At 43.1% G+C, this 17,287-nt stretch overlaps 1 protein-coding gene across 9 annotated transcripts in view; it reads right to left on the bottom strand.

Annotated features, from left to right (window-relative positions):
* NEDD4L (NEDD4 like E3 ubiquitin protein ligase) overlaps positions 1-17,287 on the bottom strand; it is a 328,543-nt gene that overhangs the window by 91,628 nt on the left and 219,628 nt on the right. Inside the window, exon 1 of one of the 9 annotated variants that reach the window (XM_075841187.1) lies at positions 7,776-7,873. The exons of 7 other annotated variants lie outside the window; for them this stretch is intronic. The gene's annotated coding sequence lies outside the window, so the exon portion shown is untranslated. Of the gene's footprint in view, positions 1-7,536; positions 7,639-7,775; positions 7,874-17,287 lie in introns of those variants that run through there. One more of the 9 variants, XM_075841193.1, reaches the window with a different exon arrangement.

Genomic DNA, 17,287 nt, shown 5'->3' on the forward strand with positions numbered 1-17,287 from the left:
AGGGCAAGTTCACAAGTAGAGTAAATACTGTGGACTTTCCACCACGGATTTGAACAAATCTCATTCACACGATGCGTAAATAAGTGGAATAAACGCTCAGAAATTTACCTGTGGTACGTTTTTTTATTCGCAGCATGTCAATTATATTTGCGTAATCGTTGCTTTTTTGTTGCAGGTTTTCCCCATTGAATCCAATAGGGCGGTAAAACCAGCAGAAATAGGAGACGGTGCAATTTTTGCGGCGCAAAAGCAGCAATTCCGCCGCAAAAACTGCAATTTAGAAAAAAAAAAAAAAAGAACGCTACGCAAGTATCAAACTTTCTCTTTATGTGCAGTTTTACCCAGCGGACATTCCAGGAGACAAACTGCCCCACAACTCTCCCTGCGGCTCGGAGGGCAGATACGATGTGTGCTTTTACGCAGCGTATCCGCCCTGTGTGAACTTACCATTACTGCCTCCTTTACTCAGACTGGTGTGAAAAATGCCAATCTTAGTAAATGTGGGCTATGTCTGTGGCGGCAATGAATATTCGGGGATCTGGGCACATTACAAAACAGAGAGAAGTGCTGAAACACATCCGCTAGCAAAGACCAGTTTCCTGATGGGAAGAGACAACCCTTCTTGTCACTATTTAGACCTTTACCCAAGGTGAAACCCTCATCATTTTTTGGTAAAGTTTAGGTAGATTTCCGCTCTATTAAATCCAATATTTTATGGCCATTAAATGATAAGCTCTGTTCCCCATTTCCAACATTACAGTAATATCTGTTCGGCGGCCATCTTTGGAGCATCTTCGCCGTCTCCTGTGCCCCCATGCCACGACAAGACATGGATGGGGGTGTTCAATGGGAAGATCGCTGTGCAGAGACCAACGCACGCTTACAGACGGCTGGAAGTGGGTCACGCCAGGAGATGGTGACCATTTACTACTACAATGGAGACTCAAGGAACTTCCAAGGAGTCACCGCTGGATCACATGACCCAAGGACAAAAACCTGGAATTACAGCTTCAAAGAAAAGAGATAGTAGGAAAATACAAAGGCCATTTCATCTATTGGTGCAATAGGAGTCGAATGATTAAAAAAAGTATAAGAATAATAATAACAACCGGAGTGCCTTTTTAAGCTGTGTGACCCACTAAAGGCTCAGAATCAGCGTCCATGGCCGGCCTTCACTACATGCGGTCGCACAGGGCACCGGCCGCCATGCTGTAAGGGGGGCACCAGCGGGTGAATTTCTCCCGGTCTGCGGCTACTGCTCATGGCGCCAGCAGGTCAGGTGTCACTCACTGAACTCACTACTGGCTGCCGCGAATATCGCTCTCCCGTTCACCCACTCCCCCTCCTCGTCTTACGTCCTAAGTGATGATCAGGCGTGATGACATCACTCAGGACGCAAGACAGGGAGGAGACTATTTTACCATGCGGTCCTGCTCTGGCTATTTCCCCAGGGCTCCGTTCCAGCAGTATCAGACGCAGTGCACTAAGAAGCCCAGCCGGTCAGTCAGACTGTGGGGCTTTGGTTGTATGGGGGTACTGATGAGGGTCTAAAAATGGCAAATGGGCAGAGGATTTAGTGCCACCTTGGTGCCCATTTGCCACTTATTGACCCTTTAGTGTCCTGTTCAGTGCCCCTTCGATGCCCATTTGCCATTTATTGCTCATTTATTGTTCTTCTGTGACAGAGGGTGCTAAAGGGGCAGTAAATGGCAAATATGCATCAAGGGGGCACTGAACATAAGGACACTAAAGGGGCAATAAGTGGAAAATGGGCACCAAGGTGGCACTGAACAAATGTTAATAAATGGCAGATGGGCACATTGTTCAGTTGCTCCACAGTGCACATTTGCCATTTGTTGCCGTTTTAGACCCTGTGCACATTACGTTAAAGGGGTTAAAAATAAATTCTGTTGAAGCAGTAGAGGAGAAGTTAAAATAAGGGTATGTTCACACGGCCTATTTTCAGACGTAATTCGGGCGTTTTACGCCTCGAAATACGCCTGAAAAGACTGCTCCATTACGCCTGCAAACATCTGCCCATTGCTTGCAATGGGTTTTACGATGTTCTGTTCAGACCGTGTAATTTTACGCGTCGCTGTCAAAAGACGGCGCGTAAAAATACGCCCGCGTCAAAGAAGTGCATGTCACTTCTTGGGATGTTTTTGGAGCCGTTTTTCATTGACTCCATTGAAAAACAGCTCCAATAACGGCCGTAAAAGACGCCGCGAAAAACGCGTGCACTTGAAAAAACGTCTTAAATTCAGGAGCTGTTTTCGCCTGAAAACAGCTCCGTAATTTCAGACGTATTTTGCTACTGCGTGTGAACGTACCCTAAAGATTAACTTATACTTACCTTTCCTCCCAAAACATTCCTGCGCTGGGGGCTCCTGTCACCTCTGTTCACTGTTTGTATACAGAGCATCTGCAGTGGTGATGTACTGTCGACGTGATGTCACCACTGCAGCCGCTCTGTATACAAACCGAGAACAGAGGTGACGGGAGCCCCCAACGCAGGAAGGTCTGGGAAGAGAGAGGTAAGTATGGGCTGCTTTCTTATTTTAACCTTTTCAGGACTGAGACATTTATTGCTTTTTAATTTACGTTTTTCACTACCCGCCTTTCTAGAGCCATAACTTTTTTTATTTTTGCGTCAATAGGGCGGTGGTTATGTTTTGCGGCAGGAATTGTAGTTTCTATTGGTAGCATTTAAAGTACCATATAATGTACTGGGAAATTCTTTGTGGGCTGAAATTCGAAAAAAAAACGGATTCCTCCATAGTTTTTTGGGTTTTCGATTTTACGGCTTTCATCGTGCGGTAAAAACGACAACTTAACTTTATTCTGCGTCCCAATACGATTATGGTGGTACCAAATTTATATAGTTTTTTCATATATTTGACTACTTTTACAAAGAAAATTATTTGTTAAAAAAAAATAATTTATATATATGTTGTTTCGCCACATTCTGAGAGTCAGAACTTTTTTGCGGGATGAGCTGTAGCTTTTATTGGTACAATATTTTGGTACATGCAACTTTTTATTAATTTTTTATTACATTCTTCCGAGTTAGGCCTTAATCACACGGACGTGTCAGTTTTGCGCATGTGAGTCATCCGCATATGGTGCGCGGCTGCGTGATTTTCGCGCAGCCGGCATCATGATGACACTCTGTTTTTATGTTTACAAACAGAAAAGCACGAGGTGCTTTTCTGTTTTCATTAATTTCTTTTACTACTGTAGCGCGAATCATGCGCGGCACCCAGAAGTGCTTCCATGTGCCGAGCGCCATTTGCACAAACCCATTGACTTTAATGGGTGCGTGCTGCGCGAAACACGGGCAAATATAGGACATGTCATGCCTTTCACGCAGCGGACATACGCTGCGTGAAATTCAGACAGTCTGAGCAGCCCCATTCACTAATATAGGTCCGTGCGACGCGTGTGATTTCCACGCGCGTAGCACGGACGTATTATACATTCATGTGAGTAAGTCCTTAATGTGAATAAAAAAACAGCGATTTTGGCTATTTACTTTTTTTTTTTTTACGGCCTTTACAGTGAGTTAAATAAGAAGTAATAAAAAGTACTAACATTGCCCACGTGGACAGCAGTTTTAATATTTTTTCCTGTTATACAAAAGATAGCCTTTGAGTAAACGGAGTAAGGGCCAGTTCACACGTTCCGTAAATACTGTGGATTTTCCGCAACGGGATTCGTTGCAGAAAATCCGCAGCAAATACAATAGCAGCAAAGTGGATGAGATAAAACAAATCTCCTCCACACGCTGCGTAAATACTGAGCGGAAAAAACTGACCTGCGGTGAAGAGTTTTATTCCGCAACATATCAATTCTATTTGCGTAAACGCGCCTTAGTTGTTGCGGGTTTTCCCCATTGTATTCAATGGGGAGGTAAATTCCACAACAAACAGCAGTTGTGTTTTTTTGCGGCGGGTTCGCAGCGATCCTGCTGTAAAAAACGCCACTCAGAAAACAATATATTATACTTACCTAGGAATCTGTGTTTTATCCTCCTGGGATGACGCTTCATCACATGTGACCTCCGCTGCAGCCAATCACAGGCTGTAACGGCCGTCACATGGATGAAACGTCATCCCAGGAGGCCGGCCTGGATGATGTCAGAGGGCCGGCCTCCTGGGATGACCCTTCATCACATGTGACCGCCGCTGACATTCTAGGCGAGAAACTGCACCACAGTTTGGCGCGGTTTTTCACCTTAAATTCCCTGCGGTGCACAGGGCGGATACGCTGCGTTGTTTTACGCAGCGCATCCGCCCCGTGTGAAATCAGCCTAAAGGTTATTTCCCATTACATCCTGCCCATCCGTGTAATGTATGCGCCGGGAAAGCTCCCAGAACGTATGGTAAACAGTCCCATACACCTGATGGAGGTTAAAAAAGCCTCAGTTCGGATGGGACTGCATCTATATTTTATGCAGTGGCGTCCCAAAAAAATTATACTGTGTGTTTTTTTGTGTCCATTTAATATATGCGCCAGGAGCTTTTCCGCCGCATATGAAAAATGGACAGGCAGGACGTAATGTGAAAACAGCCTTACCAAAACATAGGCCTTGTTCACACTGTGATAAAAACGGCGGAAAAATCGGAAGCAGAACACCTCCAAACATCTGCCCATTGGGAAAACGGCATTCTGTCCCGACAGGGCGTTTTTTACGCGGCCGTTTTAAAAAATGGCCGCGGAAAAATACGGCCACGAAAAATAAGTGCATGTCACTTCTTCGGCCGTTTTTTATAGACTTTTATAGAAAAACAGCTCCAAATATGGCTGTTAAAAACGCAGCGAAAAAAAACGGCTGAAAATTTCCCTTGAAAACAGCTCCGTATTTTGAGACGTTTTTTATTTTGTGCGTGCACATACACTTAAAAACACTGGTGTTTTTGTAAAGTTCTATTTAAACTACAGGTCGCTTTTGAAGCGTATTCATCGCGTTTTTTTCCGCTCGATCAGAACTCCCAGTGACTAGAGAAATTAGGTGCGATTTTGGCGCATTTTCGGTGCGTTTGATCTGCCAAAGAATTGACCTGACACTACTTTTTTCACGCGACACATTTTTAAACAAAACGTGTCGTATGCACTAACGGCGCGTTATACCATTGATGTCAATAGGACACTTAAACTAAGCATTTTTTGCCACGTTTTTCGGCGTGACAAATGCACAAACAAAAGCACCAAATGCTGATACTTAACAATGATAAATGGAGTGGGGGGGCACCAAAGGGCAATTCCGCACAGGGCACCCTGTAGCCTAAGGCCAGCCCGGTCAGCGTCCTCCCCCTAAATGTCTCCGGCTCTGCTAGATTAGAAGAATCCATTTAATAATCCTACTGCAATAATTATCATGATTGTATCTGGTTCTTCCCGGTACACACGCCTAGGACATTTGCTGGAACAGGCCGTGATAATGTCATGGACACACAGGCGGAGACCGAGAAAGACGACGACTTCCTGAACGATTCGCAGACACAATAGTCCACGCTGTCCGGACTCATTACATCTGCAGCACATTCTGCGCTTCTTCATGTAACGACATTGTTACTCAATATAAAATGCTGTTCGGAACGTGGTCGAAGCAGAAACCTTTCCCTGCAGCGGTTCCCCCCATCACTTTCGGAGAAGGGGCCCAGGGCCCCGGAACAGGTGCCAATATTTACCAGAAAAATCACTGCCAGGGGCACTTCACAGCAGAGCAGACGCTCATAATGCGTCATACATTGCTCTGAGTCCCAGCACTGCAATGTCAAGAATTATACTAAACACTTCCGCCTCATTACGTTGCGACACATTTCGTCATTACATAACTCATCTGATTTACCATTCGGGATTATGGGAAAGAAGGTCATATTGGTTGTCACCCAGCTTTCCCTGACACAGACATACTTAATTTGCAAAAACAAACCGAGGATTTTGTTATTTTAAGGGGGAACACCGATGAATTAGGTTGAAAGTCGAATTGCATAACATTGCGCATGCCTTTAGCAGGACCAAAAGTCGCCGTGGAGCCCTGGTCTGAAGATGCTCCATGTTTGTTTACATGGACAAGGAGTATACGGCATCTTACATAAGCATCGCTGGTCCATGGACGTCCTATGTTCACAAATATAGGAACTCCGACCGAGCGTGACCTATAAATCTAGGCCCAGGGACCAAGTCACCACAAGACCGCTGAATCGCTTCACAGACATATAATATATCTACCGTCGTATTATTACAAGCCTCACCCATTCAACTTGTGGATCTTGAAAGCCACACCACCCGTACCAAAAGGTCACGTTTCGAAAAAAGTAAGGCGTGTTTAATAAAAATTGGCGCCATTCTTTTCAATGCTTATATGCCATAAAACTGGGGCCTATGTTGTAATGGCCATTTCAGGTTGACTTCTCCCACTTGTATGAACCAGCAGAGGGAACCTGTGAGGGGGAGACAGACAGATGTTCCCTATTTTTTTGCCATTACACCCCCCCCCCCCCTTGGAGCCACGACCCCTGCTTGGAGCATAACATTTACTCAGTTACTTTAATCTGAAGATCTATATAAAATTATTCCTAGCAAAAAAAATCTGATTATTAATGTATGTTCACATCTTGTTCCAATGACTGTGGTTGCCATAGTTACACCATGCCCTTGTGTGATCATCACATGACCAGGACAGATTCCCAGCCTCTAGATGTAAACAATGAATGTTCCCATTCACTCACTGCAAGCCAAGGTCTTAAAAAATAAACATTGAGTTGACACACAAATTATATTAGAAAATGGTAGAACTTTTCATTATACATTTGACAAAACCAGAAACAGCCACTCTCCTATCTAATTTGCCTATACAAGGGAAAAGACAGAATAGCGCAAACCCTCCTATATGTAAAAAAAACTTGACACATACAGCAAACCCATCATTTACCCTATAATATCAATCTGTACAAAACACAAAAAGCAGATCACATCCATGATCAATATACTCATTCAGCTCTGCTACATCCGTGCATTGTAGGATAATTTAGTAGGTTTACATGCAGTCCTATGTAAAACACATAGTGATATCCTCCTGGGTTGAGACAAATGACAAACTCAGCTCTGCTCAATGAGATTAACTACTAATAGGACTATTATATGGGCAGATGATTCGGAGTAGACCTTCCGTTGTTCGCACCAGTTCTCGCGCTCAGCCATCTGCATCGTGACCAATACAATCCCGCACTCCTCATAAACAAAGCAAAGGAAAAATGAATGGGAATAGGAAAGGGGGTCCGTTAAAATCAAAATCACCCCCGTTTTTTTTTTTTACTACCTGCCGCCAATGCAATCATAGAGTTCAATGTAAAATAACACCACAATATCCAATATTCTGACAGAATTTTTTATTTTATTTTTCTTCCCACCCAAAGCATGTGACTGCCCTGACTGCAAAATGGATGCACGGAGCGTCTCCTGCACATCCATGAGAGGAATAAAGGAACAGTGGGGAGCGAAAGACACAAGGAAAAAGCTGGATGGACTCACGCTGAACTCCGGGGGATCCTCGCCGACTCCTGGAGATCGCTTTGATACTTCAAGTCTTCGGAAGAATAAGACAAAGCCAAGCGTGCCAGCTCCACACCGCCAGCCAGCGCAAACTTACAATTCCCAGCCCCCCCTCCCTTCCCTATAGCAGCTCATACAATCCTTATGTGACGGATAATTTACCAATCAGTTTTCTGTGACTGGGCACGATTTTTTTTTCCTCTCTTTTCCGTCCTTACCTCTGCATTCACCTACACATCATTTTATGAGACTGTTACCACGGTAACCGATGTTCCATTTCTGGCACGCTCGCCGTTACTGGGGAGTAAATCGCATACCTTTACACATGGATTCTCCATATTACAGCGCGAGGCGTTGTGCATAATGTGCACCGACCGGTTTCGCATTAAAAAAAAATAAAAAAAGTCTTTACAGGTTTATTACGTGTCTGGAGCCGTCATGAAAAAGGCGGGAATGGGAATATTAAGAAGCAGCCCAGCACCCGACTCATTTGCTTTTTTAAATTTAGCATATTTATTAACAGGATTGGGTAGATTTATTGGACATAAAAATGGGGGTGGGGCGTGTTTATAGGGTGTATTTAAAGACCGTACATTTCCAGTTTTGTGTTACACTTTGGACAATGCCTTTTTGTTACATGGTTCCCTCGATAAGTTTATAAAAGGGTGTCCTGCTGCTGGAGCCGCAGCGATCGGCTGTAATATATGGCCCTGTCAGCAAGTGTTCAATTTCTCTACAGCGCCACCACAGGAGAAAACAAGAATCACACAGTTCTAATTAAAATCAATGTGATATCTATGTAATGAATGGATGTGCCGGGTCCCCCAGAGCAAGAGACGCTCTTTGTAGTCGCTCTCCACTCTGGCTAAAAGAGGAGTATGAATGGGTGACCCCCGGCCCCTCTTAACTCAGAATCCCTTAATACAGTATTTGAAAAAGCTTTTTCTAAGGCCTCATGCACACGACCGTATTTTTTTCCACCCGTAAATACTGGCGTAAATACGGGTCCGCTGTCACACGAATTCGACCCGTTTTGCACCAGTATTTACGGACCCGTGCCCATAAATACGGTTCCGGTGTCACCAGTATTCCACCCGTATTTACGGGCACGTTTTCGCTGCAAAATTGCACTGCACTAATCGGCAGCCCCTTCTCTCTATCAGTGCAGGATAGAGAGAAGGGGCAGCCCTTTCCGAGGTAAAAGTAAAAGAAATTCATACTTACCCGGCCGTTGTCTTGGTGACGCGTCCCTCTCTTCACATCCAGCCCGACATCCCTGGATGACGCGGCAGTCCATGTGACCGCTGCAGCATGTGATTGGCTGCAGCGGTCACATGGGCTGAAACGTCATCCAGGGGTGTCGGGCCGGATGTCGAGAGGGACGCGTCACCAAGGCAACGGCCGGGAGACCGGACTGGAGGAAGCAGGAAGTTCTCGGTAAGTATGAACGTCTTTTTTTTTTTTTTTTTACAGGTTGATGTATATTCTGATCGGAATTCACTGTCCAGGGTGCTGAAAGAGTTACTGCCGATCAGTTAACTCTTTCAGCTCCCTGGACAGTGACTATTTACTGACGTCGCCTAGCAACGCTGCCGTAATGACGGGTGCACACATGTAGCCACCCGTCATTACGAGAGTTCCATAGACTTCTATGGGCCTGCCCGTGCCGTTATTACGGACTGAAATAGGACATGTTCTATCTTTTTCAACGGCACGGGCACCTTCCCGTAAGAAAACGGGAAGGTACCCGTGGCCAATAGAAGTCTATGAGTCCGTTATTACGGGTCGTAATTACGACCTGTAATAACGGGAGTTTTTACGGTCGTGTGCATGAGGCCTTACTAGTCAACCCCTTTAATATGTAACGATAATGGTTACCGATACAACGGGAAAAGATCATAAACGTTGATCGGACGTAATAGAAGAAGAAATATCGAATTTTCTATGGTTTTATTCTAATATTCAATTAGTTATCGCATGAAAAAATAGACGAACGGCAAAGGACATTAAACATGGCGTAAATACATCCTAATTATTGTAAAACTTCAACTTTTCATAGGCTTTGTGTTTCAATGCCTGACCATTGTAAAGATCTCTGCTTACAGTCAGTGATTGAAACATCCTTGTTTACATCCAAAGCCTGAAAACCTGTACAGACCGAATACTTCTCACAGATGGGGGTTTGTTACAATTTTATCCGGCATAGACAATCCTCTGTGAGCCAAACACATCAGCAGCACAAAATCTCTCTCCAGTCCTGATAGATTGCGATATATCATTCTGGAGACCAAGAATGACAGATAGCAAGACCCGTGAAGACCCTATGCTTTTACATTAATATCCGCCAAAGCTGCTGCAGATGCCCGCCACATCTTAGAACATTATTGATTGTCCCTTCCTACACACAAGAGGTTCTGCAGCTGCTAGGTTCTCTATTAATTTCTTCAGCAGCTGAGATGTGTATTATGATGTTCTACAGCAGCTGAGATGTGTATTACGATGTTCTACAGCAGCTGATGTGTATTACGATGTTCTGCAGCAGCTGAGGTGCGTATTATGATGTTCTGCAGCAGCTGAGATGCGTATTATGATGTTCTACAGCAGCTGAGATGCGTATTATGATGTTCTACAGCAGCTGAGATGCGTATTATGATGTTCTACAGCAGCTGAGATGTGTATTATGATGTTCTACAGTAGCTGAGATGTGTATTATGATGTTCTACAGCAGCTGAGATGTGTATCATGATGTTCCACAGCAGCTGAGATGTGTATTATGATGTTCTACAGTAGCTGAGATGTGTATCATGATGTTCCACAGCAGCTGAGATGTGTATTATGATGTTCTACAGCAGCCGAGATGTGTATTATGATGTTCTACAGCAGCTATGTGTATTAGGATGTTCTACAGCAGCTCAGGTGTGTATTATGATGTTCTACAGCAGCTGAGGTGTGTATTATAATGTTCTACAGCAGCTGAGATGTGTATTATGATGTTCTACAGCAGCGGAGGTGTGTATTATAATGTTCTGCAGCAGTTGAGGTGTGTATTATAATGTTCTGCAGCAGTTGAGCTGTGTATTATGATGTTCTACAGTAGCTGAGATGTGTATTATGATGTTCTACAGCAGCGGAGGTGTGTATCATGATGTTCTACAGTAGCTGAGATGTGTATTATGATGTTCTACAGCAGCTGAGGTGTGTATTATGATGTTCTACAGCAGCCGAGATGTGTATTATGATGTTCTACAGCAGCTGATATGTGTATTAGGATGTTCTACAGCAGCTCAGGTGTGTATTATGATGTTCTACAGCAGCTGAGATGTGTATCATGATGTTCCACAGCAGCGGAGATGTGTATTATGATGTTCTACAGCAGCTGAGGTGTGTATTATGATGTTCTACAGCAGCCGAGATGTGTATTATGATGTTCTACAGCAGCTGATATGTGTATTAGGATGTTCTACAGCAGCTCAGGTGTGTATTATGATGTTCTACAGCAGCTGAGGTGTGTATTATAATGTTCTACAGCAGCTGAGATGTGTATTATAATGTTCTGCAGCAGTTGAGGTGTGTATTATAATGTTCTGCAGCAGTTGAGCTGTGTATTATGATGTTCTACAGTAGCTGAGATGTGTATTATGATGTTCTACAGCAGCGGAGGTGTGTATCATGATGTTCCACAGCAGCGGAGATGTGTATTATGATGTTCTACAGCAGCTGAGGTGTGTATTATGATGTTCTACAGCAGCCGAGATGTGTATTATGATGTTCTACAGCAGCTGAGATGTGTATTATGATGTTCTACAGCAGCTGATATGTGTATTAGGATGTTCTACAGCAGCGGAGATGTGTATCATGATGTTCTACAGCAGCTGAGATGTGTATTATGATGTTCTACAGCAGCTGAGATGTGTATTATGATGTTCTACAGCAGCTGAGGTGTGTATTATGATGTTCTACAGCAGCCGAGATGTGTATTATGATGTTCTACAGCAGCTGATATGTGTATTAGGATGTTCTACAGCAGCGGAGGTGTGTATCATGATGTTCCACAGCAGCGGAGATGTGTATTAAGAAGTTCAACAGCATCTTATGCTTATTATAAGCGGAGATGTATATTATGATGTTCTACAGCAGCTGAGGTGTATTATGATGTTCTACAGCAGCTGAGATGTGTATTATGATGTTCTACAGCAGCTGAGGTGTATTATGATGTTCTACAGTAGCTGAGATGTGTATTATGATGTTCTACAGCAGCTGAGATGTGTATTATGATGTTCTACAGCAGCTGAGGTGTGTATTATGATGTTCTACAGCAGCTGAGATGTGTATTATGATGTTCCACAGCAGCTGAGATGTGTATTATAATGTTCTGCAGCAGTTGAGGTGTGTATTATGATGTTCTACAGCAGCTGAGATGTGTATTATGATATTCTGCAGCAGCTGAGATGTGTATTATGATGTTCTACAGTAGCTGAGGTGTGTATTATGATGTTCTACAGCAGCTGAGATGTGTATTTTGATGTTCTACAGCAGCTGAGATGTGTATTATGATATTCTGCAGCAGCTGAGATGTGTATTATGATGTTCTACAGTAGCTGAGGTGTGTATTATGAGGTTCTCCAGCAACTGAGATGTGTATTATGATGTTCTACAGCAGCTGAGGTGTGTATTATGATGTTCTACAGCAGCTGAGGTGTGTATTATGATGTTCTACAGTAGCGGAGATGTGTATTATGAGGTTCTACAGTAGCGGAGATGTGTATTATGAGGTTCTGCAGCAACTGAGATGTGTATTATGAGGTTCTGCAGCAACTGAGATGTGTATTATGTGGGGTTCTGCAGCAAGTGAGATGTGTACTATGAGGTTCTCCGGCAACTGCATCGCGTATTGTGCATTCTGAAGCAGCGGAGTATATACAGAGGCTCTAAAGCGGCTGAGGTGTGTATTATGAGGTTCTGCAGCAGGTATTTGGTATATTATGAGGTTTTGCAGCATCTGCAGTGTATATTATACAGATCTGCAGCAACTGGGATAATTCAGCTGCTCCAGGACATCTCTGTAAAGATGGGGGGGGGGGGGCGCTTCATATTCAATTAGTGACCATTGCCACCAATATCTATTAACGTGATATATTTCTATATACGTATTAATAAAAAAGTCTGCACGAGGAATAAACACGAGACATTAATGTCTTCTTTAGATAAGTAGTAATAAAACTAAATGTAAAATGCACAATATAACCCCAAACGGAGGAGAAGCGGAGAGATCGCCTGTTTGTTTTGTGAAGGCCTTTCTTTCCATAACGGTACTTTGAAGAGGAGGTCCTCACGTCACCTAGCAACATGTTCTCCACTTGTGCGTCTGTGAAGGGGACGCGGAGGCGGTTATCACATATTACGCATTTTGACATGAGGATTACGGAAAGTTGTTCACTTAATTCTTTGATTGCATGCTTGTGTCATAATAGGCCTGGCAAAATGTCCACGGAAGTAAAGCCGTAGGATGTAGCGGAGGTGAGCCAATATTGGACTACCAGTCTGGGATGTAAGGTGGGGGTGGGCAGTAGCAGGGTGTTATATACAAATAACATACGTCACTATCTACTAGACACACTGGCTTTGAGTAAAGCTTACTGCAAATTTACCATAATTTCTATTAGACTGATTGTGGATCCAGAAAAAGTGCTGAGTCCATATCAACAAAGAAGTTCTCCGCCTGAAAACATTTTTATTAATCAGATTAATAATGAAGGGGATGGAATAGTGCGATTGAAGCCAAGCTGCCCTTCCTCTTCTTAATTGTGATACCAGTGCCCATTTAACCTAAACAGAATCCCGAGAGATAGACTGGTTGCTATGGATACACTGTAACCGCAAAATCAGTTGTTAGGCACCCCATTCCTAGCAACCAGTCTGTCTTATATTAATCAGATCTTCTCATGCCAAATCACTACTCAGCACAGAATTTACATACTAGCATCGGCGCTTCGGCCAGGGATTAAAAAAATAAAAATAACATTTGCGCAAAGATGGACAACTCCTTTAATTTTTCAGGCAGCACATGTCCAAAGGGCAATCAGTAAAAATGTCGAACCCTAGGAACCAGAAAATCGCCGGTATCATTTCTTTACATGGGATCGGTGGCCCAATGACAGAGTAACGGATCCACCATCATATACTTGACTGGTCAAGCTAGCGTACTGTAATTGAACATAAAGGCAAATGAAACAGGAAACCATATTATGATACAAAATACAACACTGGGTTACAGAATGTCACTTTGTGGCACAGAATACATTTTGTGACATAAAACCATTTTGGAACAGAGATCACGATTTTGTAGCTCAGACTTATTTTGCGAATGTCATTTTGTGACAATTTTGCAGGGCGTGATCAGACTTCATTATTGTATAACGTGTGTACAAAATTTGACTGCAAAATTGTACAGTTAAATTTGTATTAAGGTATTTTACTTACAATTGGGGGAGTGTTGGCAACAAATAGATAAGCGGGTCCAGAGATGTACTGCGCCCGGGTCTCCGGAACGTCTAATTTACGTAATCATTGAGAGTATCAGAATCCAAATAGAAAACCTAAAAATGGAACCAGCACTATTTCATACAGAATCGGTCTTTCCCCATAAGGTTAGAGACCATCTCCAGTAGGGGGCAGATTTACTACAGATTAAGAAATTACACCATATCACGACACTGGATCAATACAAGAGCGTTGCCAATATTTGTATGAACAACTTTTTTTCCCCCCTCTTGTATTGACCATGCCGCCATGACAGCCAGAGCATTTCAATAGTGCAAGAGTGCCCCCATAGGCACAGTAAACATGCCTCAATAAACATTGGGCACTGTGGTATACTGTAACCAGTTAATGAAGTCCCATTACAGTCAAACCTATGGGTTCTGGGCAGCTAGACTCACATCCCCTAGGTGCTGTCACAAACCGTTCTAGTTGTACAGAGCCGTAATATGTCACACATTAGTATATAATTATTATACTTATACTAAATCTAATAGTAGAAAAATGCTGGCATGTTGTATTGGGTGCTACATTCGGAAATATTATCTCCTAGAAGCATTGCATCCAGTTAAGAAAAAACATTTTCTTACACCCTATTAGGGATTTCCAGGTTACTACAGGCGGGGTCCTCTGTTCAGGATCCTCAGCTATTGACCACAGTGAAGAGCGGTTACAAAGAGCGTCCCTCTCTCTGGAGGACCTGTCCTGTCCTGTATTACAAAGACAAACCATTGATATGAATGGACATTGTGTAATGCATAGTTTCTCCTGTGGTGGCGCTGCAGGGAAATTGAACACTTATTCTCAGGCTCCCCCCAAGATTACAGCAGATTGCTTGGGGTCCAAGCAGGGGGACACTTTGTGATCACCTTATCGTCAAGGGACCCTTCCAACAAGTAGGGATTGTCCAAAGTGGAGAACCAATTTAAAGGGGTTTTCCGGAGAGCAAAAATTCATCGTCTATTCCCAGGATAAGCCATCAATATCTGATTATTGGGGATCAGACGCTCTTGACTTCAATTACAGAAGGCTGTAATACTGTGTACTACCGCTACAAGTATGTTGGCGTTTTACAGTATTGAGAAGTAAAGGAAATGAAGGGGAAGCAGTGCTCGCACGAGTGACATCTTTTTATTGAAATACAGCTAATCTGCGGGGATGCCGAGAGTTGGGTCCACACCTATCAGATATTGATGGTCTATCCTGAGGATAAGCCACCAATTTTCTCTCTCTCCAGAAAACCCCTTTAATGGTCTCACTTCTGCATGAGTTGCACACATTTCCACTCATCCCACATACAACATACAAACAGAAGACATCCAGCTCTTACTACATCACATCCCAACACCATCTAATGACGGTCTATTAATGTGATGACAAATCCGTAATTAAGCCCACATTGTTATTTTTTTTAAAGTAATTTTTAGGGGGAGGGGTACTGAAATTTTAGATATGATAAAAGAAAAACGTAGATGAATAGATTTATGTCTCGCCAAGTATGAGACAACACGCTCTCATTATGAAAGGAATAAAATGTTTCAAGGGAAATGCCAGAAGGCAAATCTATGGCCTTCTGCGTATGAAGAATAAGATTTAAAGGTATGAGTGGGTGATAAGCCATCTGCTGATATCGTCTGGATTGTGCAAAACAGTTCAATTACGCACAAATTTTAATGAAATAGTCGACTGGCCCAACATGCCAAAAAAGGGTAAAGAAAAATAAAACATAATAAAAAAATTGCAGTATGATTCCAAGTGAGCTATAGGAAACGTCAAGCCTGTATAAAGCAAAGACACGTGAATTTTCCATAGCTAAAGCTCTGTTGATGGAAACTTTTTAGATATTTAAAGGCTTTCTCCACATTGGTCAATCCATTTTTGTTAGAATGGTCACATGATGATAGGCTGATGGGTGTCTCACTGCTGGGATCTCCAGCAATCAGCTGTAATTTGTGGAGCAAGTGTTTAGTTGCCCTACAGCGCCACCGCAGGGGAAATGAAGCATTAAAAAGTTTGTGTAATGCCGGGACCTCCAGAGTAAGATGCTCTTTGTAGCGGCTCTCCGTGCCGGCAAATACATGAGGGCCCTAAACGGTCTGGATAACAACCAATATACCATTACAGCTTCCACAGGGGTTGTCACACAGAACCGTGGAAAGAGGACATGTCCTATCTTTCCACGGATCACATATGGGACTCTGCCCGCACACACAGTCGTGTGCATTAGGCGTTACCAGAAATGCTTTGAGAGGACCAAAAGCATACCTTATCATGGAACTTCCCCTCAAAGAGGACCACAAAAAAAAAAGGAGTTTCTTGTAGTTCTGAGGGCATTCTCTGGCCTAACATGGGCATGGCTTACATATGCCCCGAACTTAGAGAATCAAATGACAGTATGTATCTGAAAGTCTTTACAGCTCCCCAGGGGGTTCTCACCCCGCTACCTTAGAGTCCTCATCTGAAAATCTGTCTAGAGAGGAAGGAATAATTGCATACCTATGTAGCTACGCAGTTCTGGCAACTGGGAAGTTGAGCGACAACCACAGGGGTTGTCAGGTAACAACCCTGACAGGTAAACAACCTTGAGGTAATGGTATTATATTGGTTCACACACAGTTTTACATTAAACCAAGAACTTCTATTTACTAATATTGTTTTTATGCAAGAGAATGATGACCCTAGGGATTGAGGTGAAACAATTATTTGTCCCCGAGTAACTTCCAGACATAATTTTTATGTCATTGGCATATCCACAGCAGCACATAAACATAAAAGCTGCACACAAGACAAACGCTATAATAACCCATCCCCACCATTGACATAAACGTAACTGATCCGTATCGTGGCCTATGGAGAAAGAACGCGGCGTGTGTGTTCCAGCAGCAGCCTACATGGCGGGATCATTATTTTTACTTTCTTTGTTCAGTGATGTGTAATAGTACGGGACGAAACACAACAAAAGCAGGAGCAACTCCTCTTCTTGGCAGCACAGGACACATAAAACCAGATGTTTACGTTTCTTATGGTTAGATCTCAAGTGAATGTAAATGTCAGGGTTTATAAACACTAATATGCCAGTATTCATAATAGCCATGCCAGACTAGCCTGGCATGTATTTGCACTAGAATACCCATTAGCCGCTAAAAAAAATCCTCCTTGATCCGTTTCTTTTCCATACCAGAATTTAATGGAA

The sequence above is a fragment of the Rhinoderma darwinii genome, chromosome 1 (assembly GCF_050947455.1).
Source record: "Rhinoderma darwinii isolate aRhiDar2 chromosome 1, aRhiDar2.hap1, whole genome shotgun sequence".
Taxonomy (NCBI): domain Eukaryota; kingdom Metazoa; phylum Chordata; class Amphibia; order Anura; family Rhinodermatidae; genus Rhinoderma; species Rhinoderma darwinii.